Here is a 27337-nt window from a genome sequence, read left to right on the forward strand (position 1 = left end):
CATACACTTACCTGTTGGGGGAGTGGAAGTGACAGGAGCCAATCACATTAGTTTGAAGGCTACTTATACTTACCCTTTTCCCTTAGTTCCTTGCCCTATCGTGGTTTCTGCTACAGTTCCCTTTAGTGCTTGTTGTGTTCAGTTGTGTTTCTCCGTATTTGACCTTGGCTTCGTATTCTGACTTCGTTTTCGCTTTATCCTATTCTGTACTGTTTGCCGGCTTGCTGATTCCTGTGTACCAGTCCCCGGCTAGTTTTCGTTTACGCTGTCTCTTTGTGCCCTTGACCTCGGATCGTTCCTGACTCTGTCTTATCCTATTACGTCGAGTCCGGCCACTCTAAGGTCCGGTAGACGTATCTCTCCTCTGTACTGTCTTCTGTTAGGCTGGATCCTGCGTGTAGGGGTATATACTCGTTACACTCTCTGCTACATTGCTACATCTCATACTGGTACTTGCTGTTTCTGCAGCAACATTTATTTTCTGAATATGCATAATGGTGGTAGTATTAGTACTTCTTCTTTATAACATAGGGTTGCTGCTGGCTTTTGGTGTTCTGTTTTTTTTTGGGGGGGGGGTGGCTTTTGATAGTTCTGACTGCTCATTATACTTGTGAATTGTTGTAGTTCCTTTTCTAAACAGACTACATTTACATATTCCCCGCATGCCTTTGAAGTTTAGAGGATGATACTGTAAACAGTGGTTGTCGTTTTGATATATACCATGTAAGCAGTCTTAATATTTCAATTTTATTTTTAAAGTGATTTGCTATTCCTGGATTTAATATGGCTTAATCATCCCATTCTGTTATAATTAGTTTGCAGATGATAGGATATACAAATGTACTGTCCTCCAAGCAGTCAAAAAAAATGATATGTCATGTTCTTCATTAAAGTCAATCATATTTAATTTGAAAAGTTTACAATTTAAAATAAGATACTAATTTATCTCATAGACAAACCAAAACCCAACCTTCTTTAGTATGAGCTGTGAATTTCTATATATTTTTAAAAGAATAGCTTCTGATATGCAATTTAACGTTTAACTGTAAGAAATTGGAAATGTGCCAGATGTGCCCACTTTAAATATAGATTGGTTGAACTACATGACTTTCCAAAGAAGAGTGAATGTTTTACACTCTAAATTGAGTAAAAGATTACCATTCAATTTGATTCTCAATAAGCTGCTGACATTTTGAGGAGAGAAAAAGTCAAAGAGAGCAGACACGTCATTGACAAGAGTGTCACTTAATCGTTGGGACCATTGACATGGATGTCAGAAAATTATCTTTAATAGGCAACATTGGTTGAAACAACTGAGTAGATATTTTGTATTTTCAAAAAAGTAGAATACGTTTGCAATAAATAAAATATGCAATGTAAACTCATGTTTTTATTGAGTGACATCTTTCAAGTCATATCTTCTAAGTACTATATACACAGAATATAAGATGTGGAGCACAAACCAATAGGGTAATAGTGGGAACAAAAAGTAAATAAAAAATACCTTCCCCGTGAAGAAGTGGATAGTAAATACAGTGTTATACACAGATCTGCACACACTGAACAAACCATAGCCAAGAGTTGCTTTTTCCACAGAAATCTTAAATTTGCACTGCAAAGGGATTCTAGATATGCACATGCAAATGAGTTAGATTTAATTTGATTCTAAATGTATATTCATGTAAGCCTGCCTGAAAACCCATTCAGAAAGACCAGAGAATAACATTTGCAAGCCCTATATTTGACTCTGTAACTTTCCAAAACCCCATAAAAAACGTACATGGGGTAACTGTACATGGGGTTCGCTGGCGAATAGTTCCTGGCGAACGTAGCTTGTTCGCGTTCGCCATGGATGACGAATATATGCAATGTTCGGACCGCCCCCTATTCGTCATCATTGAGTAAACCTTGACCCTGTACCTCACAGTCAGCAGGCACATTTCAGACAATCAGCAGCAGACCCTCCCACCTCCTAGACAGCATACAATTTAGATTAATTCTGAAGCTGCATTCTTTTTTTTTTATTATTATTTTTTTTTTTAGACAGAAGTGTGTTATATTTGAGCATGCTAGGCTGAACGTGCGTATATCATGGCTAGTTGCACTGAGGGTATGAGTATATAGCAGTACATTGTTGTGAAAGATGGCTGTCATGTTTAGGGTGTAGGTTGCAGGTCAGAGGTGGCTCTCTAATTAGGCGGTTTAGGCGGCCGCCTAAGGCCTCGCGCTGGCTGTGGCCTCGCGGCCGCCTAGACCGCCTGTGGGCAGACTGTGTCAGGAGGGGGCCCGGCGGCTTGCACGGTATGCCGCCGGGTGCAAGGCCCCTCCTGGCTGCGCGGCCAGCCACCGCAGACACCGGTCTGCAGCTCCGCAGTGAGCAGAGCTGCAGACCACGTGTCTCGTGAAAACTGGCCAATCAGAGTGTTGCCGCGGGTTACCACGGCAACGCTCTGATGGTCTCGCGAGATTACATGGTCTGCAGCTCTGCGGAGCTGCAGACCGGGAGCAGTGGCCACCGGACCACCAGGGAGCCCACTGGACCACCAGGGACTAAAGGTAGGCTCTCTCACCCCCCACCACACTCAACCTCCCTACCACCCTCAGCCTCATCACCCTCCCTACCACCCTCAGGCAACCTCACCACCACCCTCATCACCCTCCCTACCACCCTCAGCCTCATCACCATCCCTACCACCCTCAGCCAGCCTCACCACCATCCCCACCACCCTCAGCCTTACCACCCTCCCTACCACCTTCAGCCTCACCACCCTCCCCACCACCCTCAGCCCCATCACCCTCCCTACAACCCTCAGCCAGCCTCACCACCCTCCCCACCACCTTCAGCCTCACCACCCTGCCCACCACCTTCAGCCTCACCACCCTCCCCACCACCCTCCCCACCACCATCAGCCTCATCACCCTCCCTACCACCCTCAGCCAGCCTCACCAGCCTCAGCCTCCCCACCCTCCCTCCCACCTTCAGCCTCACCACCCTCTCCACCACCCTCAGCCTCACCACCCTCCCCACCACCCTCAGCCTCCCCACCCCACCACCCTCAGCCTCCCCACCCTCCCCAATACCCTCAGCCTCACCACCCTCCCCACCACCCTCAGCCTCACCCCCTCACCACCCTCAGCCTCACCACCCCACCAGCCTTAGCACCCCCCACCACCCTAAGCCTCAGCACCCTCAGCCTCACCACCACCCTCAGCCTCACCACCCTCAGCATCACCCTCCCTCACCACCCTCAGCATCACCCTCACTCACCACCCTCAGCATCACCACCCTCACCACCCTCAGCATCACCACCCTCACCATCCTCAGCATAACCCCCTCACCATCCTCAGCATCACCCCCTCACTCTCACATCAACCCTCCCTCACTCTCACATCAACCCTCCCTCACTCTCACATCAACCCTCCCTCACTCTCACATCATCAACCCCCCTCACTCTCACATCATCAACCCCCCCTCACTCTCACATCAACCCCCCCCACTCTCACATCACCCCCCCCACTCTCACATCAACCCCCCCTCACTCTCACATCAACCCCCCCCTCACTCTCACATCAACCCCCCCTCACTCTCACAGCAACCCCCCCCTCACTCTCACATCAACCCCCCCTCACTCTCACATCAACCCCCCCTCACTCTCACATCAACCCCCCCCTCACTCTCACATCAACCCCCCCCTCACTCTCACATCAACCCCCCTCACTCTCACATCAACCCCCCCCACTCTCACATCAACCCCCCTCACTCTCACATCAACCCCCCTCACTCTCACATCAACCCTCCCTCCTTCTCACATCACCCCGCTCACTCTCACCATCACTCCGCTCTCCCTCTCACCATCACCCCGCTCTCCCTCTCACCATCACCCCCCCTTTCCCTCTCACCATCACCCCCCTCACACCATCACCCACCATACACACAACACACTTCAGTCTCAGACAAAAACGCAAACATGCTCACAGAGACATACATTCTCACACACAAGGATACTCTCTGTCAGAGACACTCTCAGGCACACCGGTAAACTGTGCATCAATGTGTATATGTGACACTTTTTTGTTAGTGGGGCCTCATCAGGGCCGGCGCGTCCATAAGGCGGCACAGGCGGCCGCCTTAGGGCGCAACACGAGGGGGGGCGCAAAAATCCGAATCCTGGGCTCTTTGCCTGTGACTCGCATATTAAAAATATTTCCTGCTCCTGATTTGCTGCCCGGTTCCCAGTGCTGCTCTGATATGTCAGAGTAGTCTGATGGGCGGGGCACTTCCTCCTCCCTGCATTCCAACTCCCCGGCGGTCTCAGTTGAACTGAGCTCAGGCTCAGTGTGCAGCTTCCCTGCATTGAGTCACTGCTGTACCTGGACAGGACACACACAGAGCTATTGATGGGCCCGGCAGCATCACCAGTGAGCAGGTAAGGAGAGCGGCATGTCAGATGTTTAAATTAACCCCCTCATTACCCCCATCCCTCTAGCTGTGTGTCACTTTGTTCTTAGCCCTGTTTCAGTCTGTCCCAATAATCCCATCACCCCTAGCCCTGTGTCACTGTACCCCTAATCTACTCCCCCTAGCCCTGTCTCACTGTACCCCTAATCCCATTAGCACTGTGTCACAGCCCCACTAATCCCCTGCCCTGTGTCACTCTGCCCCCCCCAGTCCTGTGTCACTATGCCCCCCTGCCCCCTAGGCCTGTATCACTGCCCCCTAGGCCTGTGTCACTGCCCCCCTAGCCCTGATTTACTATGTCCCCCTGCCCCCTAGGCACTGCCCCACTAATTCCCGTCCCCCTAGGCCTGTGTCACTGTCCCCCTAGGCCTGTGTCACTGTCCCCCTAGGCCTGTATCACTGTCCCCCTATCCCTGTATCACTCTGTCCCCCTAGCCCTGTGTCACTATGTCCCCCTGCCCCCTAGGCACTGCCCCACTAATCCCCTGCCCCCTAGGCCTTTGTCACTGTCCCCCTAGGCCTGTGTCACTTCCCACTAATCCCCTGCCCCCTAGGCCTGTGTCACTGTCCCTCCCCCTAGGCCCGTGTCACTGTCCCTCCCCCTAGCCCTGTGTCACTATGTTCCCTTACCCCCTAGGCCTGTGTCACTATGTCCCCTTACCCCCTAGGCCTGTGTCACTGGCCCACTAATCCCCTGCCCCTAGGCCTGTGTCACTGGCCCACTAATCCCCTGCCACCTAGGCCTGCCACTCTGTCCCCCTAGCCCTGTATCACTCTGTCCCCCTAGGCCTGTGTCACTATGTCCCCCTGCCCCCTAGGCCTGTGTCACAGCCTCACTAATCCCCTGCCCTGTGTCACTCTGCCCCCCCCCCAGTCATGTGTCACTATGCCCCCTAGGCCTGTGTCACTGCCCTTTGTCACTGTCCCCCTAGGCCTGTGTCACTGCCCTGTACCACTATGTCCCCCTGCCCCCTAGGCCTGTGTAACTATGTCCCCCTCCCCCCTAGCCATGTGTCACTATGTCCTCTTGCCCCCTAGGTCTGTGTAACTGCCCCACTAAACCTCTGCACTCTAGCCCTTTGTCACTATATCCCCCAGCCCCCTAGACCTGTATCACTGGCCCACTAATCCCCTAACCCTGTGTCACTATGTCCCCCTAATCCCTGCCTCCAATTACTATGTCACTCTGTCCCCTAATCCCTGCCCCCTATTACTATGTCACTCTGCCCCCATAATCCCATGCCCCCCGTAGCCCTGTGTCACTCTGTAACCCTAGCCCTGTGTCATTGTAGCTCTAATTCCCTGCCCCCCTAGCCCTGTGTCACTGTCTCCCTGCCCCCTAGTGTTTGTAAGTGGCACCTCTGTATACATCAAGGGAGTGATGGGGCGGCAAAATGCATCTCCGCCTGTGTACCTAAAAATTCTTGCACCGGCCCTGGGCCTCATGTTTGAGTTTCGCCTTTGTTGCATGTTATCAACTGTGTATTTATATCAGCAGCTCCACCACTAGTTATAAATCAAGTGTGAGTCGCCCCATGAGATGAGACTAGTGAATAACATAATGCATGAACAGTTAAGGTAAAGGCATGTAAGGAACTACGACAATAACATCTTTAGGAGGTGAAATAATGACATGTTTAAACGCTTGCTACATTACGATTAGTTAATGTGCAGAGAGCAGTTTCTTGTGATCAAAGGCATCATGTGGAGGATCGGCTATAGTGGGACATGCTTGGCAGGCTGCTGTTTACTGCTTGTGCTCATCCAATCCCTTCTGGGCGCCAGGTGCTGATACCTGCATTTTTGTTTGTGCCTCCGGTTCGACGCCTTTTGCGTTGGTGGATTTTAATGGGGACTGCTTCGCTTAGCTGTGGTGGAACTTGTTGGGGCTGTGGTTGAGCTTGTTGGGGCTTCCTGCTTGTTATTTGCTTCCAAAATTGATTAGACTCAATATCCTGCCATGCTTTGCTGGTACCAGAGTTGCAGATGAGTATGTCAGCCTGGGCAGCTCTGCTTTGTGCGTCCATTAGCTCCAGACAGCCTCTCAGGGGTGGACCGGGATAACCCCCACCAGTCCGAGGGGGGGGGGGGTAACGGAGCTCCTGCCGGGAAGTAGCTGCTCCTGGACATCGCAGGATCGGGAGATCGTCCGCCTCTCCCGCCCAGTGAGCACCAGCCACACTTGCCACACTTGCCACGCGGAGGTAAGTAAGACTCTGTCGAGTTGCTGACCGCTATTAAGCATGTCTGGTCGGTCAGGTAGGAGCAACATTGCTGGGTCATCCCCTTCTGGGGTGAAATTCGCTTGTTGATAGCTGCTTAAAGTGAGATATTGAGGGAGCTCACACGAAGTGCGTCTTTCCTCCATGACAGCTAGGCCCCGCCCCCCGGAAGCTGCATTCTTAGTGAGAGGAGGGACAATGTAGCTGCTGCTGATTTAATAGGGAAATCGATAGCTAGGCTAGTGTATTCAGTGTCCACTACAGTCTCGAAGGACTCATCTGATCTCTGCTGTAAGGACAGCACCCCAAAAAGCCCTTTTTAGGGCTAGAACATCAGTCTGCTTTTTTATTTTTTTTTTCTGTGTAATCTAATTGCAGTTGCCTGCCTGCCAGCGTGTTTGTCAGGCTCACAGCGTATACTGTGCCCACTTGCCCATAGCCACCACTCATATCTGGTGTCACCAGGGGCGTACCTGGAGTATTTGGCACCCGGGGCGGATCCTTTATTTGGCACCCCTCCCCCCCCCCACTTTGAAATGTAGGTATGTCCATAGGTATGTCCCTTCTCGGTCTCTCCACTCTGCCCGTGACCACCTCCTGTCCGTTGTCCGCACTCGTACGGCCAACTCGCGCTTGCAGGACTTCTCGCGGGCGGCTCCCTTCCTATGGAATAGCCTGCCTACCGCCATCAGACTCTCCCCTAGTCTTGCATCTTTTAAGAAGTGCCTTAAAACCCATCTCTTTAGGAAAGGTTATGGCCTCTAAGACTAACCAATACCTCACATACCTGTCTCTTGCCCTCTCCTAAAGGGCAGTCCACCTTATTTGATTGCAAATTCCTGTCCTAATGTGTTTTACACCCCACCTCCTGTCCTAATGTGTTTTACACCCCACCTCCTATAGAATGTAAGCTCAATCAAGCAGGGTCCTCTTCAACCTATTGTTCCTGTAAGTTTATTTGTAATTGTCCTATTTATAGTTAAATCCCCTCTCATAATATTGTAAAGCGCTACGGAATCTGTTGGCGCTATATAAATTGCAATAATAATAATAATAAAAAACAACTGCAATTTTTTTAATGTATTTGGCACTGAACACCGAAACAGACACACACACAGACACACAGATACACAGACATACAGATACACATGTATAAGTGTGTGTTTGCGTAGTGGATGCAGTGTGTGTATAGTGTATGCAGTGTGTGTGTGTATGCAGTGTGTGTGTATAGTGTATGCAGTGTATAGTGTATAGTGTGTGCAGTGTGTGTGTGTGCAGTGTATAGTGTGTGCAGTGTGTGCAGTGTATAGTGTATACAGTGTGTGTGTATAGTGTGTGCAGTGTATAGTGTATGCAGTGTGTGTGTATAGTGTGTGCATATGCAGTGCGTGTATAGTGAATGCAGTGTATAGTGTATGTAGTGTGTGCAGTGTATAGTGTATGAAGCGTATAGTGTGTGCAGTGTGTGTATGCAGTGTGTGTATGCAGTGTGTGTGTATAGTGTATGCAGTGTATAGTGTATGCAGTGTATAGTGTGTGCAGTGTGTGTATGGTGTATGCAGTGTATAGTATATGCAGTGTGTGTGTATAGTGTGTGCATAGTGTGTGCAGTGTGTGTGTATAGTGTATGCAGTGTGTGGTGTATGCAGTGTGTGTGTATAGTGTATGCAGTGTGTGTGTATATAGTGTATTTGGCACCCATCCCCCCACACTTTGAAATGTAAAAAACAACTGCAATTGTTTTAATGTATTTGGCACTGAACACCGAAACAGACACACACACAGACACACGGATACACAGACATACAGATACACATGTATAAGTGTGTGTTTGCGTAGTGGATGCAGTGTGTGTATAGTTTATGCAGTGTGTGTGTATGGTGTATGTGTATGCAGTGTGTGTATAGTGTATGTAGTGTGTGTACAGTGTGTGCATATGCAGTGTGTGTATAGTGTATGCAGTGTGTGTATAGTGTGTGCAGTGTATAATTTATGCAGTGTGTGTATAGTGTATGAAGTGTATAGTGTGTGTGTGTGTATAGTGTGTGCAGTGTATAGTGTATGCAGTGTATAGTGTGTGCAGTGTGTGTATAGTGTATGCAGTGTATAGTGTGTGCAGTGTGTGTGTATGGTGTATGCAGCGTGTGTATAGTGTATGCAGTGTATAGTGTATGCAGTGTGTGTATAGTGTGTGCAGTGTGTGCGTATAGTGCATGCAGTGTATAGTGTATGCAGTGTGTGTGCAGTGTATAGTGCATGCAGTGTGTGTGTATAGTGTGTGCAGTGTATAGTGTATAGTGTATGCAGTGTGTGTATAATGTGTGCAGTGTGTGTATGCAGTGTGTGTGTATAGTGTATGCAGTGTGTGTGTGTAGTGTATGCAGTGTATACTGTGTGCAGGGTGTGTATAGTGTATGCAGTGGGCATGTTGTGTGGAATAAGTGCTGCCACTTACCTGCCCGTCCTGTCCTCCTCGACTGGTGGTCCGGTGGCAGTGAAGAGGGGCCCAGTACTTTGCATCCTCGTTTCCCATCCAGCAGCATCAGCAGCAGGGTCCTCTGTTCTTGCGATCCGCAAGAGCGTTGCCACGGGTTTCTATGGCAACCCGCGGCAACGTTCTCGCGGATCGCGAGAACAGGACCTACTGCTGCTTGATGGGAAATCGCATTGATACATGAACTCGCGGCACACCAATCCCTTTTCATAAGACACAGGGGTGGCGAAATGCCGCCCCTGTGGTGCGTTAAACAGGGAGTTTGATCTGTCACTGTGAAGCGGGCGTAACCCTTACACTACCTGATTGATACAACATCATACCTGATGTTTTAAAGCACGTTATTCCAAACAATTTAGGAATGTTAGGGGATTTATGCCCTTCATGGATTAAAACCAGTCCCCTTGAAACAACTTTTCCATCACTATAGTGGCCAGAAAGAGTCCCTGTGGGTTTTAAAATTCGCCTGCCTATTGAAGTCTATGGCGGTTCGCCGGGTTCGCCCATTCACGAGCATTTGCGGAAGTTCGCGTTCGCCGTTTGCGAACGGAAAATTTAATGTTCGCGACATCACTACTCGGAAGGAAATAGAGCTGATTACAGATATAATGGTACAGGGGTGTGAATTAGGTATAAGGTCCCCTTTATAGCTTATGAGTGCCCTGTGGCTAGGTTATAAGTGTTCTGAGCTAAAAACCCAAGCATGAGAATCATCAGTGGAGGAGCAGTAAATTGGAATGAAACTAGAACATCCTGAATAGGAATTCAAATTGCATTAGATCAAATCAAAGCAAAATAAAGAAATGCATTATAATGTTGAAAAAAATTGTATAAACAACACCGGTTCGCCCGTTCGCGAACATTTGCGGAAGTTCGCGTTCGCAATTCGCGAACGGAAAATTTTATGTTCGCGACATCACTACTTAATACAAATATGTATATTTGATTGCAGTAAAAGCTAACAGTATTATGACATTCACAGTGAAAAGCAATGCAGAACTTGGAAAATAACATTTAATTTATTTTTAGATTTAATTCATTTTAAATTATGTATATATACGTATTTGTTGTGAAATGAAAACCTTGATCTCTTGTACTAAATGATATATAATAAGTGTGGGTGTACTTAATATGAAATATGTAAATTATAGTTGAATAGATATATAGCTCAAATTCCAAGGTTTTGTTCTGGTTCAGAACTTGTACAATTGCCTCTCTAATTAAGGGGTTAAAGTAATGTAAAAATAAAATAAAGCACAACACATTCAAGATTGCACATAAAACTATACATCAATATCATAAAGATGTGGAAACTGCAAGAGCAAGAGTGGGAGCTGCAGGAGGAGCTGGAAAAAGAGCAGCTGGAATGGGAAAAGGAATGGAGGGTTTCCAATGCTGGTGTTATTCCAGGATAACCTGCATCTGCTCCCCCACCCCCTTTGCCGCCAGGTTCTAACGATTATATATTATGCTTGGTGTAATCATTTAAGGCTGTATATTATGAATTAATATCGGATGTGCTGTTATCCCTTTCCATACAAATAATTAAGCTTAGAATCAGGTGAAGTATCTTAGGAGAAGTAGGAGAAGGATCTTTATTAATTTGTATTAAAATTTATATACACTGCTCAAAAAAATAGAGGGAACACAAAAATAACACACCCTAGATCTGAATGAATTAAATATTCTTCTGAAATACTTTGTTCTTTACATAGTTGAATGTGCTGACAACAAAATCACACAACAATTTAAAAATGGAAATCAAAATTTTCAACCCATGGAGGTCTGAATTTGGAGTCACACTCAAAATTAAAGTGGAAAAACACCCTACAGGCTGATCCAACTTTGATGTAATGTCCTTAAAACAAGTCAAAATAAGGCTCAGTAGTGTGTGTGGCCTCCACGTGCCTGTATGACCTCCCTACAATGCCTGTGCATGCTCCTGATGAGGTGGCGGATGGTCTCCTGAGGAATCTCCTCCCAGACCTGGACTAAAGCTTCTGCCAACTCCTGGACAGTCTGTGGTGCAATGTGACGTTGCTGGATGGAGTGAGACATGATGTCCCAGATGTGCTCAGTTGGATTCAGGTCTGGGGAACGGGCGGGCCAGTCCATAGCATCAATGCCTTCATCTTGCAGGAACTGCTGACACACTCCAGCCACAAGAGGTCTAGCATTGTCTTGCATTAGGAGGAACCCAGGGCCAACCGCACCAGCATATGGTCTCACAAGGGGTCTGAGGATCTAATCTCGGTACCTAATGGCAGTCAGGCTACCTCTGGCGAGCACATGGAGGGCTGTGCGGCCCCCCAAGAAATGCCCCCCCACACCATTACTGACCCACTGCCAAACCGGTCATGCCGGAGGATGTTGCAGGCGACAGAACGTTCTCCACAGCGTCTCCAGACTCTGTCACGTCTGTCACATGTGCTCAGTGTGAACCTGCTTTCATCTGTGAAGAGCACAGGGCGCCAGTGGCGAATTTGCCAATCTTGGTGTTCTCTGGCAAATGCCAAACCTCCTGCAAGGTGTTGGGCTGTAAGCACAACCCCCACCCGTGGACGTTGGGCCCTCATACCACCCTCATGGAGTCTGTTTGACCAAAAGTGACCAAAACATCAGCCAGGAAGCATAGGAACTGAGAAGTGGTCTGTGGTTATCACCTGCAGAACAACCCCTTTATTGGGGGTGTCTTGCTAATTTCCTATAATTTTCACCTGTTGTCTATCCCATTTGCACAACAGCATGTGAAATTGATTGTCACTCGGTGTTGCTTCCTATGTGGACAGTTTAATTTCACAGAAGTGTGATTGACTTGGAGTTACATTGTGTTGTTTAAGTGTTCCCTTTATTTTTTTGAGCAGTGTATAATTATATTATTTATCATTTGTATTTACATGTATCATTTATAACAGGCTTCCCCAAACTCTGGCTCTCCAGATGTTGCTGATCTACAACTTCCATGATTCTCAGCCTATTTAATAGTTTGAGGAAGCCTGATAAATAACATACAGAAGATGTTTGTTGGTGATTTTTTTGGTTTAACGGTTGTGTTCTGAACTGGGAAAAGAAGCATGTTTAGATTCACAATTTAAAAACCATGATTTACTTATTGCAAGCATCTAAAACAGTTTGTGATTTTTATGAAGAATGCAAGCTTTTTTTGTCTCATCGGAATAGTCTGATACACTTCTATTATATGAATACTCCCATAGAGACTCTGGAAGAGGATTATGTTAAATAAAGGTTTTTCATTGATTCTTCAAAATTTAGTTTGTAAGCCATACGATTTCACAATGATTGTGATTGTCTCTTAGTGTCATTGCACCATGCTGTGCACATGAAAATATAAAGTAACTCATCATAAGCGTCAAGTATGAGAGGCATTGTGGAACACCTGTGGTGATCTTAAAGTAACTGATCTCTTATGTGGCTTACAGACTGCTTATCAGAGTTTGTTGCTTTGTATATGAAAAGGCTTGCAGGAACAATAAAAAGTCAATACATGAACAAAACAATGGAAAAAAACAACAAATTACTAACGCAAAAAAATATGTAAAAAAAGAAAAATTATGTACCACTATTGCACATTAAACTTGGTCTTAAATTGGGTTAATCCAGTGAATCATGGAATCCTAAAATATGTTAATATGAGGAACAGTTTTCTACAGACATTGTTGTCAAAATAAAGGATTATTTGTAGGACCACAACAAAAGTGGTAAAAAATAAGCAACTGTATACCGAGTTGAATGAAGATTAAAATATTGCTTTGCTTACAAGACGTCACCAAGGGATGCAGCTCTACCAGTGTCACCTCACTGGTCTGTCACCTCAAACGTACCTTTCTTCTATTGTTTTCTCTTCTCTTTCAGAATCTGTTCTTTTCTTAAATTCTGATCTATTCTTCTTATAGGGACTACTTTGCCGTATCTGCTTTTCCTGATCTTAAGGCAGGCCCCCCTTTCTTTGTTATCTTGTCAAAAAAGTGGAGCTTGTCTTAATGATATCATAGTTCTCAATGGCCACATTACGATAGAAAAAGATTATATAATAAAAGTCTAGTAAGCTCAATGTATAACTTATATACAGATATCAGACCTGCAGAGGTGCTTTTGTGACATGACTCTTAGACTGAACTGACTTGACGAAATGAACAGATGTATCTAGAGGCAAGGTGCAAACTTGACTCCAAGGATGCAGGGAAGTTACCCAAACATATTTGCTTGCCTGGTCCCCCTTAATTAAACAAGCTGTAGAACCTCACTAAGGTTGCAATTAGTAACAGAGAGAATTCGTCCACAAAAATATTTTGATAAATGGCAACATGGTAAAATCCAATCAAACTATGATTGCTGATGGATTCTCAGAAAGGATATACCACATGCCAAGTACAGCAGGAAACACTGATATGTTCATTTTAGGTATGATAAAAAATTTCTACTGATAATGAATAATATATTTTTCAATACATAAATAAATATATAATTTCAAACATTGCATAACAGTGAAAATTAATTTGCATATTTAAATGCAACAGATAAAATATTGTTAGGATCACACAATGTGACAGTTTCTTGTTAGCTAGTTTCATTTTTTTTATTCCCTTTTAATTATGGTTCTATTTTTTTTTTTTGTCAATCTTTATTTTTCTGTGCATGTGAAGTGATAAACAATCTTGTGGTGCCCCAAAAGCAGTAGCAAGAGCAATAAAATACATTACATAACAGTGTGAGGTATTCAAGGTCACTGCATATTTTTTTTTAAGTATTCAACAGCAGAAAATAGGCTAGGTTATGCATGCCTAACTGAAGTGATATTGATGATAACTGATTGATCACTCCTGAGCAAACTTGATATTACTAATTGTTGACTGGTGTGCAAATATTAATTGATAATTAATTGATATTAATTGTTAGTTAGTAACACTGATTGATATTGAACAGACCTAATATTAATTAAGTAAATTGGTGTTAGTCTTACAACATGTCCAGGCATGTCACAAAACACAGGCCTGGATGTGTCACAGATGAATTCAGGCAAAAGCTATAAGATGACACAGCATGAGTAGGTGCATGACCCAGAATATGCCCAAAGAGATAATGTATAGCATGAAACTAACGACCAATTCCATTAAGGGTGAAAATAAGATAGTAGTTGGCTCCTCACCTTGGCTTTCTTATCGTGTATCATGACTTTGACTTACCCTAATTTATCCTGACTTCTGGCAACCTCTGCCTTTTGGCTTACCCTCGACGATTCTCCTGCTTGTGTCCTTACCTGTACTGCGACTTGGAGCAATATCCTGCACAGCCCCCATGCACAGACTCACAGGCCAGGTGAATTCTTACCTGACCACCTTGACCTGTGTTTAATTGCAAGGGTGAGCATATATCTCTGCCTACTGGACTCCCACCTCAGGTAAGCCCTTATAGAAGGAACTACATGAAAAAAATAAATAGTTGCGGCGCACTCAGACTACAAAAAATACAACACAAAGAAGGCTTCTAAATTGCCTATCTAAGAATAAATATGGGGATTTAGTTCCACCATATGGTCATATGATGTTAAGTCCACCACTGCTTTCAAAGTACCCCAATATTGGTGGGTCCTACGCTAAAATGTGGGGGACAAATTAAATAGTACTAGTGTTAAAAATAAAGTGTATTAAATTCTTGTAAGAGCAAAGTGAGTATACAAAAAAAAACCTTGCTCTGACAAGAATTTAATACACTTTATTTTTAACACTAGTACTATTTAATTTGGGTTGTATTTTTTGTAGTCTGAGTGCGCCGCAACTATTTAATTTTTCATGTATGAAGTTTGGTCACTGCGGCAGCACCTTTCTTGCAAAATGCAGGTCTCGGGTGTGCCCCCAATCCTTTCTCTGCTTACAGAAGGAACTGCCCATCATGGAGTCCGCAGAGTTGTGCACACTACTTTCCCAGCAAGTGTCCAGCCTGGCCCAGACTGTTTCGGAGCTGCAATGAGAAGTTCAATTTCTTAAAGGCACCTTACGCTCAGCCCTGGAATCTGCTTATTCTGAGCCGTTTGTTGTTATTCCAGAAAGATTTGATGGTAGCAATGCATCCTTCCAGTGCTTTAAGGTGGACTGTGACATTTTATTTGCCTTAAAGACTCAGACATATGCCAGTGACTTTATCATGGTCCGTGCGGCTATCAACCTGCTGTCTGGAAAGATCAAAACATAGGCACACCAAATGCTGCAGTCTAAGAGTTCTGTCCTTGACAGTTGGGCATCCTTTATGACAGCAATGGACTCTTAGTGTTATGCCTTCAGGAAAGCAACTACCAAGCCTGCTCCAGGTTCCTGCAGATCTCGGGTACCTAGAGAAAAATACTTCATATATTCATTCAAAGACACCATCCTGTCGCAGCATGAAACTACCTCCAGGGATCTGCCTTGTTACCCTGACTATACTCCAGTAAGCCGTGAAACTCCAGTGGACAGGGAAAAACCCATGGAGATTTGATTCATCCATGCTAGGTTGCCTCCAAAGAAAAAAGAAAGTAGGAGAGCCCATGGCCTGTGTTTATACTGTGAGGAAAGAGGGCATTTCATCTCTCTGTGCCCAACTCGTCCACCTAGGCCAAGAACTTTTATATTGGGCACCCTATGGACTTATCCTGTCATCCTGGGAACACAGCCTGGAAACTACCAAGGTTGCCGTATAACCTGTCCACATTCCAGAACACAAAAGGGTACCCAAACTACAACATTCAATGTTACCAGTGTCCCTCAAGAACCCGCAACCAGTATCCGTGAGGAATATCCACCTCCTGAAGACGTTCCTCTTAAAGCAAGCACCATCACCACTCCCTGCCTTGCTAAGAAAGTTCTGTCACCTGACTGCACGTATGCCTCTAATGGCACAGTTGTACGTAACCAGGATCTCAAAGTATTCAAAAAAGCATTAAAAGCCTCCCCTGCGAGAACTACTAAAGCAAAGGCTGTGCAGAGTAGGTGCTGAGTTTCCTATTAATCTGGAAGCAGGCCATACATATGGCATGAATGCCTATGGGAGAACATACCTCCTGCCAGATAATGTATTCGATCTCTCAGAGGAAGAGGGTAAATCTGGAAGGAAATGATGAGGTACCAGTTCACACCAGAGGGCATTTTAAAGATTGGATTATGTCATGGTTCTCACCGTGACATCCAGATGGCCAGATGAGGTTACCCCAGAAGGGCCCAACAAGGGATTTGAACCTGGGTGCTTTATGGTTCTCAGCCACTTATGTTCTTCGTTTGGCCTGAAACGTAGCCCTGCCATATCTCCAGCACTGGGGCTGGACTTCACCTGTGACTGCTCCTGTCTATCATGGTCCACCTGTATAGTATGCCTAATCAGCCCTCTCTGAGGGCAGGGTCAGTTCATTGTCTCTGGTTCCTGTGTTTGTATTTGTGATCCAGTGTTCTCCAGTTGGCTCCTGACCTTGGCTTTCTTATTGTGTATCCTGATTTCTAGCATCCTCTGACTTTGGCTTACCCTCGTTTATCCTGACTTCTAGCACCCTCTGACTTTTGGCTTTTCCTTAAATGATTCTCCTGCTTGTGTCCTTACATGTACTGCGACTTGGAGTATTATCCTGCACAGCCTCCGTGCACAGACTCCCAGGCCAGGTAAATTCCCATAAGGACACATGACATGTGTGACATGTCATGATTCCCTTTTATTCCAGAAGCTTGGTCCTTAAGGGGTTAATTGCAAGGGTGAGCATATACCTCTGCCTACCAGACTACCACCTCAGGTAAGCCGTTACAACACTATAGTCACCTGAACAACTTCAGCTTAATGAGGTTGTTCAGCTGTGAACTATAGCTCAATGCAGCCTTTCTCATGTAAACACTGTATTTTCTGAGAAAATAGTGTTTACATTGGAAGCTAGGAACACTTCCAGTTGCAATCATTCAGACTGCCATTAGAGGGACTTCTAAGTTGATATATGCTTAATTCGCATTCATCATGTTTGACGCCTTCATGCATGGGGGAAGACCCCAACGTGCTATCAGGATATAGGAGGCACTGTGAACGCGCCTCTATGTCCTGTAGTAACCCCGGAGCAGGTCAGCAATGAGAGCAGACAATGTAGGAGATAAGATCTCCTGCACACAGCGTCAGCTTGAGCTAAGAGGCTGAAGACCGGAGCAGGAGGGGAGGATCCAAGCCATAAGTAAACTTATTTTGTGAGTGACTGAGTGTGAGAGAGAGTATGTATGTTTAACAATATTTATTTACAGTGTGTTTGTATACAAACACTATATATAGATCTCCCACATTGTCAGTAAGATCAGTAAGTTTGCATACTTACTTTGGGCTGGAGAGTTGCTGTAGGAGGCATTCAATGCCGCTCTATGAAGAACCTGATTGGCGCAGCTCAAAGAGAAACGTCCTATTGGGCCCTGTGATTTCATCATTTTTACGAAAAAGGGGTTGTGGCCTGATGAGGAGCTCGGCGCTGGAACGGAGGTTTAAATAATAAAAAGGGCTCAAATGTATTTTTATTAGGGGAAAGTTCATATAAAAGCAAGAAAGAAGGCTAGGGGACCTGTCTTTCTTGCTTTTATATGTTGACTATAGTGATCCTTTAAGAAAGATGATATTTTACACAAAATAATTTCTGAGCATCTAGTAATTTACCGTAAAAAAAAAAAAATTATCTCCGTCTCTTACCCAGAAATATAAAACAAAGGGATTTTCTGGAAGATAAACGTAATGGGCTTTACAAATGTGGGAATTGTTCCACTTATAAGTATCAAGAAAGTTTACTAATTTTATGGGCACTTATGATAAAAAAGAATATTAAAAGAATATATATATTTTTTCAAATTGCTTGACCTCGTATGCTATTTATTACAATGTGACTGCGGAGCATAATATATAGGCCATACAAATCAAAATTTTGTTAATTTAATAATGTTATAAAAAATAAACACTAAAATGTGGTTAGAAACTGAAAATAGATCTAACCGGTTTAATTTAGAACTTATTTCCAATAAGATTTTTTTTTTCTATGGTAAACTCATTTATCTTGCATTTTTTTTTTTTTTTAATTCTTTATTTTATTTGTGCACAAAGTTAACAGGTAGCCTTGGTGCGCCACAACAGCGACATCAGGGACAGTTATTAAACATTGATAATACAAGTCATGGCATTTGCTATTCTGGCACTTTTTTATAGTAATAATATCAATGGTTCAGTAGTTTAAGTTCACGTTTTGGTTAAGTGAATTAGCTAGATGCACACGTCAGAGGAGGGTGTTCAGAGGGATGACAAAGAGGGAAAACATGACATGTGTAATCATCATATAAGCAAAGCTGTACAATTAGACATATCCTAAGCTAATTAGTGAGATGGTCAGGCATATTTCTTGTCTAGCTAGGCAGAGAATCAGGGGTTGTTATGCTAGCCTTAGAACATCACAATATGTATAGGTATGTCTGATGCTTTCAATGCTTGAATAGGATATATAATCAGAAGAGGGACAAGAGATGAAAACATAAGATGCCGGCTAGGGTGTCTGATAATGTAGCTTTGTCAGGTGAAGATTAAGCTAGTGTGTCATAAAATATAAGGTATACAAGCTGAAATAACTTTGTTAGGCTAGCTGACCGTATCAGATAGGGCAAAAATAGTGCAACCACCAGTGTTGAGTGTTACCAAGGGAGCAAACATGTTTTAAGTAGTGTAGTAAAAAGGGGGTGCAAGACATCCTAGCACACGTGAAAAGCACTTAGGTGGAGTATCTAGCGTAGTGCACTGAGAATATGTCCCTCTGGGTGGCATGCATGAGTCCAACATAGTCATCCTCCACTGATGCCCCGCAAGGGGAGGCTGCTGGGATCTGCCGGTGAGTACAACCAGTGCTGGCCGGCTGCTTGCTCTGGTGGATGCGTTGCGCCTCGCAGGAGGATCCTGGATGCAATCATTGCTGGGTCTCAGGAGGAGCGATGGTGTCCTCCATAGACAGTGTGTTTTTCGCTCGAGGTATGCGGTGCAATCATCCCCTCGGTCAGCTCGATGTGGGCAGCCAACACAGCCCTGGTGCGGGTAGTTGTGGTAGTCAGATGGCAGTGGGTGGTTTCTTCTGTGGCAGGCTCCATCTTGTTAGCAAGTTGCAGCTATGGTGTGCGGCGGCCATCTTGGGGGGAATCGCCGGGGAGCGTTTCTCAGCAGAGTATTAGTGTTCGGCTCAGCTTGGCGGCATGGTCGCTTGTGCGGACCGGGATAACCCCCCCGGTCCAGAGGGGGGGGGGAGCCCAGCCACCGGCCGGAGACCCGGGAGAGCGGCCGTCTCAACCCGGCTCAAGCTCCTGCACGCTTCAGGCCTTCATCGGGTTACTGTAGGTGCCGAGTATGGTTTCGGGGGGTGTCCCCTCGTACCCCAGAATCTGGGGGTTTGTGTGGTCGTCGTTGCGGGTGTCTGGGTGTAGTTAGCCTTCAGTTAGCGCCGTTTTACGGCCCCAAAGCGGGAGCTCAGACGGAGCACGTCTGATCCCTTCGGCGGTCCGGCCCCGCCCCCTATCTTGCATTTTTATAGATTCACTAGATTATCCATTCGTTTTTTTCCAAATCGTCTTAATTTTTAAAGGTTATTTCATCATTTTTTTATTTTATTTATGTATTTTGTGATTTCTAACTTGTTTCATAGTTGCAGATACTATACAAGGGAACCCTTCGGATACATATTGATTAAAATTTTTTTCTTCATGTGTCTTTTATGCTAATGTGAACAGCTACTTGTAAGTGTGTAATGTTTGCATACATATAAAATTAAAAATGTTTACATTACTGGGAGTGGAAAGGCTACGCACCAGCACTTTTCTAGTTTTAACTGGATGAGATTTTAACCCAGATTTGTGTGTAAGTGTGTGTGTCAGGTTCCTATGATGACAAGCAAGACTTTTCCGTTTATTACCATCCCTTTAAATACAGTTGCTGGTTTTCACCTCTAGTGGCCTCCCTAGCAACTAGTCACCTTATACTCACCTGTATCATATGTAATGAAGATCTGCTATTAATGGCCACACCCAACAAAGCAACTTGCCTTTACATTGAAGTTGTTCATACCAAAGACTTCAGATCCTGGCTCCTGTGAGGGATCCTGGCTCCAACTTACCTGCATTGCTTTTTTTTACCTGAATTGCTACCTCCCTTGCTACTTACCAACTTGGATTATTTACAACTATACTTATCTGCAATATCCTACCTCCCTGATTTAAACAACCCTGCTTCATACCAACCTGGATAACATACATCTCTGCTTTAACCTGCCTACCTGGATTTATACAACACTCCAAAATCATTATCTGGACATTGCTGAACACTAAACACTACTAACAAGGTGTTATTTTCCTTCTCTGACTCCTTATAGTTCCTATTACCTGTCTTATTATTCTTCCTATACTTTTATCCAGCTTTATTTGCACACTTGTTTGTTTTCTATTTAGGGAATATTGCCTTAACGTTTATTTCTCCCTTTCCTTCTCATTATTTATTCTACACATTCTTCTGCTGTAATGTCAAAAGTTATAAATAAAGTCACTTCAGTTAACTCTGGCAAACGTCTCCTACCTGACCTGATCGTGTGTGTGTGTGTGTGTGTGTGTGTGTGTGTGTATACACACAAACACTTTTTTTCTTTTTTCTTTTTTTTCACAATACAGATTTTTTTTTATTTTTTTTAATTTACATTTTGATATGTGTAAATATAGTGGCTTAGTTGATATATTTTTAGTTCCCTATTCCATGTGTAATACTCTGGCTATAGCTATTTGTACTATTACGTAGTCACATAGCTGAACAGAGACACGGTCCATCAAGTTCAGCCTGTGTCACATCTGTTTTTACTGTTGATCAAAAAGAAGGCAAAACACCCAGTTTAAAGTGCTTCCAAATTTCCAACACACTAGGAAAAATTCCCTCTTGACGCCAGAATGGCATTCAAAGCTATCGCCCCTACAAATTAAAAATTTATATAGCTGAATATTATGTTTTTGCAACTATTCATCCACTTGCTATTTAAACATCTCTACAGATTCAGATAAAAGATCTCTTCAAGCAGACTATTCCACATTATAGTTTTTTTTACAGTAAGAACAAACAAACAAAAAAAACTTTCCTTTGCCTAGACTAAATCTCCTTTCTTCCATTCTTCATACATGACCGTGTGTCCCTTGTATAGCACTGTTAAAGAATAGTTTGTTAAATGGCTGTTAGGTGCTGCTCATCCAATGAAGGATCTTCTACCTGGCCCAAATTTGACATTAGACAGCTCTTACAGAATGGGGGCAAAACAGAATTCAGGTAAGTGTTTAACCATTTGTAAATGGTTTAACTACACATGGTAGGACAAAGCCAGGGTCTGGTACCATAACTACTACATAGAAGAAGGAAAAACAAAACACTTGTTTGAATTTTTTTAGAAGATCAACACATACATAAATTCACTCAATGTTTCACACGGAAAAGATTCATAACCCATAATCTCATGGCTGGTAAGGGTTACTGGTCGGTAAACAGCACTGACTGGTATAGACTTGGTGCTACCTGGTCTGGGATCCAGCTGCCATAGGGTGTAAGGTGGCGCATATACCTGGGTCCTGGTTAGCAGTGAGTGCTGGCTGGCAGAAAGTGCTAGTTAGAAAAGTAAAGAAGATCCAGGCCATAATTGTTTGTTGGCATAAATATGGGTATTGCATAGCAATGGGGTTGGCTGGCTAAGAGTGTTAGGTGCTGACTGTAAGTGGGTAGATAGTGGCAGAGTGTCAATGAGTGCTGGAAGGCTAAGGTTGCTGGTTGTTGGAAGGAAATGGGTGCTAGGTAGTTGCAGGATGGGTAAGGGTGCTTTTAAGTTAATGGAAATGACTGCTGATAAGCAATAGAAAAATGGTGCAAACTCGTTATGTGCCATGGTTTAATAGAGCCCCAAAGGCAGTAATTGACTGAGTTTACGCAGCATGGTACAGATAAGGGTACAGCAGAAGAAAAGTCAGACAGGCAATAGATCAGGTCAGGCAGCACAGGTTCATAAATGGAAGACAAGCCAAGGGTCAAGTACCAGATCATCAGGACAGGTATGATCCAATGACTGAGTATAGCAAAGAGCACAGAATGCTAAGTACAAATAACAGATCTGAGAAGGTTTAAATAGAACATTTGCACATCTGCTTCTTGGATACTTGCCCTTTAGAATCCATATAATAGTCTGATGACTGTGCAGGGATCGTTGGGCTGGGCCTGAATGACTGTGTGGCTTCTGTGTCCTTTGGTGCAGCATGATCCGATGTTTGGCAGCAAGAAGCAGTGGAGGTAAGTGTCAGGCCATGCGAGGGCATGACAATGTGTGCCTCTTTGTGATGGGTGGAAATTAAGTACTTACTGGCAGTGGCGTCTCTGGGATTCATTTTTAGGAGGGGCACATGGTGGGCCAGGGACAAATGTAGGGGGGCACATTTAATCCCACCCTGCCCGCAGTTTGACCCTGCCCCTGCCAAATGTAACCCCCCCCCCGACACAATGTGTTTTTTGTTTCTTTTTTTATAATCCCCGGTGGAGGATTCATTATTTTCCACCGGGGATTATAAAAAAACTAACACATTTCTATTGATACAGTGCCATAGTTGGCACCGTATCCATATACACAGTCCACACACACACACACACACACTGCTGAGTCCATACACACACACACACAGACTGCTGAGTCCATACACACACACACAGACACACACACAAGCTTTCTCACTAGCAGACAGACAGACAGACAGACACACATACCAAGCCTACCTGTCATTGGAGGCTGTAGCTGGGGGTCACACAGCCATCTTGTGTCCTTTCCAACAGCAGCAAGGCTTGCTGCTTAATGGTGGGGGTGGGGCTTATGTGCGGGAGGTGGGGCTTAATTTGTAGGTGGAGCCTGTGCCGGGGAGCCTGTCAGTGCTCTATCCGGCCCCAGCATCTCTCCACTCAGACAGCACCCAGCGCTCCAGATGCTCTGCCCTGCATTCCCTCTGGCTGTAACACACTGTTACAGTCCGAGGGAATAGAATTTAACAACATGGCCAGCAAGTTGCCAGCATTTGGGGGGACACAAGGGGGGCACAGCATGATGTAGGGGGGGCCATGGCCCCCTCTGCCCCCCCCCCCTAGTGACGCCACTGCTTACTGGCTGGCAATGGTATTAGATGAGTGCTACGCATCAATGCAATTTGAATGTGTGATGCATATATTTATAACCATTTTAATTGATGTCTAGGTGACTTCTCAAATAGATCGACATTAACATATATGGTTCATAGACATAGCCAACATTGGCCTGTGCTATAAAAATGAAACGACACGCATGTCCAAAGAATGGTAGAAGATTCAGCACATGTCTTGGAAAGAAAATCAAAGATAAAAGGGAATTGGGAGAACAAACATTTCTAAGTAGTGGTGCTGCTGTAAAAAATGAAATATATACAAAATACAGATTAAGGAACATCGCAATTAACATGCTAACTTTCAATACTTAGAGCTTCAACTGTTTCCACAGACTTGCCTCAAATTATGCCTTCCTGTTGTCACTTGCAAAAGGGCACTCATAGTGGATTCCTATTGGACTGAGCAAGCTGCCCATCCATCATAGGTGCCTATTTGGCGGTGACCACAGGAAAGCATACATTGAGGAGATTCTCTGGAAGCAGTTTGACCAGTTAGTATTGCAGTCAGCATATCAATCTTCCATGTTAAAATTAGTTTAGGACACACTGATATTGGGTAATGTAGCGTAGTGTCACAGAACTCAATTTAGTTGTTTCCTACATGATGTAACTCAAGCATGTCTAACTCAAAGGCTAGCACGGGCCAAATAAATAAGGTTTAAGTTTGTGTGCCGCAAAAAAAACAAAACTTACATTTTCATAGAAACGTTGGTTTGTTTTGAAAAGTACAGTATTAAAAAAAAAAAAAACAGAATCCCACCTCTACTAAACCCCAGTCCCCTCTTTACACTAAATCCCAGTTCCCCCCTCTATACTAATTCCGAGTTCCCCCCTCTATAGTAAATCGCAGTAGCCCCCCTCTACTAAACCCCAGCCCTTGTTTAAAAAAAAAAAAAAAAAACTATTAGCCAACAAGCAGACTACACTCACATTACTGCTGCCAGTATGCGACTCCAGAGTCCAGCTTCTGGAATACCCTCAATGGTGCCTGTCCCAAAGCGGATCCTCCTGCTATTCCTTGAAACCCTGGGAAGGTGGAGCACATTGACGTCACGTTGGAATGTGACATGGCCTTGCGTGCCTCTGTGCACCTCCAGTTCCTCCACTGTGCAGCCATGGCCATCGCAACACAGACCAACACAAACTCACTGACAGACACACACACACTGACAGACATGCACTCACTCTCTGACAGACGCACACACACTGACAGACACACAAACATACATTCCCTGATGGATACACTCACTGACACTCACTCACTCACTGACAGACACACACACTGACAGACACACACATATATAAAAATACACAACCTAAAGTATGACGCAAAGAGAGACCACAATAGTGCAGATAAAAATAAACAAATAGAAAAAGAAAAAAACTAGATGCACTCACAAACACATGGATATAATTAACGGGGTATATAAGTCTCTTTCAGATATTTCTTCTCTTCTCTTACTCCAAATAGAAGCTTGAAATTAAAGCAGAAAAACAGACCATAGTGTATAGCTGTATGAGTAAAAAGGATAACTTTATTGGTTGCACTTACAAAATCAAAGAAGTAAAAAGGCTCATCATATCGTAAGACGTCTAACCAGTCAGAATGGATGCATAATCAGGATAAAAGACGAACCAAATATCAAGTCAGCAATAAAATAATAAAATAGAATAAATCCTGCCACCCTACACATTTCGTCTGTAAAGACTTCGCCAGGGGCGTATGGCAAAACACATACAAAAACAAACTATACACTGTTTAAATACCCCGCTAAAATTAACATTGCCGGCTCTTAAGCCAATGGGTATGGGTCCATAGAAAAGTCCACCTGTAGGAATTCATGCAATTATCCAATCCTCTCTTCTCTTATTGTTCGTTTAGTCTCAGGCCTTTTATCATGCCGTAGCCGGAAATGATTTCAATTCAGTGCTGGAACGCATATGCGTTCCAATAAATCTGTGCTGCTGGAACCCGGAAGTGAAGTCTCCATCCAATTGTGGAATGCAAACGCGTTCCAAGATGTTCATAAAGTTCGATCATAAGTAGAGGAAAAATATGATCGTAAAAGATAAAAAAATATAAAATCAATAACAAAATTTAAACAGATTATAAAAAGTGGTAAATGTACATAAATTAGGATTATTTGAAAATGCATACAGATATAAACACCAAGTAAAAATCACAGAAAACAGGCCATATTAAAATCAATATTCACACAATCAGGTAAATCCAGTAACCCTCTCTTTGTCTAAGTTTCAATACTAGATCTCCTCCCCTTTCATCAAGTGATACCCTTTCAATTCCAATACATGAAAAGTTATCAGGGTCAAAATTCTGACATTGGTTACAGTGGACAGGAACCAAATGGGAAAATAATTTATTTTTAATATTATTATAATGTTCTAAAAATCTCCTTTTTAACTGAGAAAATCTCCTTTTTAGAAAATTTCAGGACCCAAATAATTCACGCCTTGGTAGCTAGGTTCCCCCAATCCCTACCTACATCCATCCTTACTTACTCCTTCACGCTAATATTAGTTTGAAGATAAAAAATGATTTTCATACTTACCATTTGACATATTCTCTTTTCAGTCTTCTTTCTTTGACCCAAAACAAGGCTAAATATGGAGAAATAAAATTGTATTATATATAAGCTTTTTCCTCACTATCACCCAAGGAATCCTGGGCTGTGGTTTTAACTAACTGAAGCTCTGTTTCAAAATCCATAGTCCGTAAATAAATCTACCTCTACCTCTATGTGTATATGTTAAATGATATTCCAGTGTGCAGATCATGGTTTCAAATCGTGCACTAGACTTGTGCATGATGAAAAAATGAATTGATTCAGACAACCCAAAACGGCATGACATTTGGCCAAGCAGTGTTCTGATCAAGTAAGAAGTAAAATCAAGTAAGAAACTAATAGATTAAAAAAGAGGAGGATCACTAAACAAAAACAACTATACTTATATATTTATATAATTGTTAAAGGGACATGCATCACTTGACATTTTTTAAACCAGCAAGCAAACACCTTTAAACTAATATGCAAACCAAAATAAAACAAGGAAAAAATAATAAATGTATGTAATAAATAATTATAAACTTACTATAAACTTGTGCATATTGCATTCCGAGATACGCTTCTTGGCTAAGGAAGTTTCTTCAGTCTCCATTTCCCCACACACCTTGTACACCAATCTCAGTTGCTTGCATATCACAGTCTGCCTGAGAGTGGGAGTTGGCACCTGATGGACCAGGACTGAAACACCTACTAATCATACACTATCGTTACATACACTACACCAAACATTAACCCATACATTACTCTAACATTAACAATTAACCCCTACACTACCTTAACAAAGTTAGACCTAAGCATGCCTTTAAGGAGATGAGACTGTCTCTCTTACAATGAAACAGTTAATTGGGCCTCAATAATAATTAATAGATAAAATAAATAAGTATGAGGTTGCCTGTGACACACAAAAATTAGGATATGCTCCTACACCAACCAATAGGCCACGGGGTAGAGAGTAATAAAAAAGGTCAATGGTATGACCAGTCTCCTGGACTCTAAGGTAATAATATCAATACCTCTTGTTTTTATATTGGGCCCCAGTAGGCAATAAGATGCACAGCATCTGTAACCCTTTTTAGAAAATTTCAGGCCCCAAATAATTCACGCATTGGCAGCTAGGTTCCCCAAATCCCTACCTACATCCATCCTTACTTACTCCTTCACGCTAATATTAGTTTGAAGATATAAAATGATTTTCATACTTACCATTTGACATATTCTCTTTTCAGTCTTCTTTCTTTGACCCAAAACAAGGCTAAATATGGAAAACATATTTTAAAAAATATATATAAAAATTAAAAACCGCAAATCAACAGGAATAATTCAAATGAGCCAACAAAGGTTTTACACTATTG

The sequence above is a fragment of the Pelobates fuscus genome, chromosome 1 (genome assembly GCF_036172605.1).
Source record: "Pelobates fuscus isolate aPelFus1 chromosome 1, aPelFus1.pri, whole genome shotgun sequence".
Taxonomy (NCBI): Eukaryota; Metazoa; Chordata; class Amphibia; order Anura; family Pelobatidae; genus Pelobates; species Pelobates fuscus.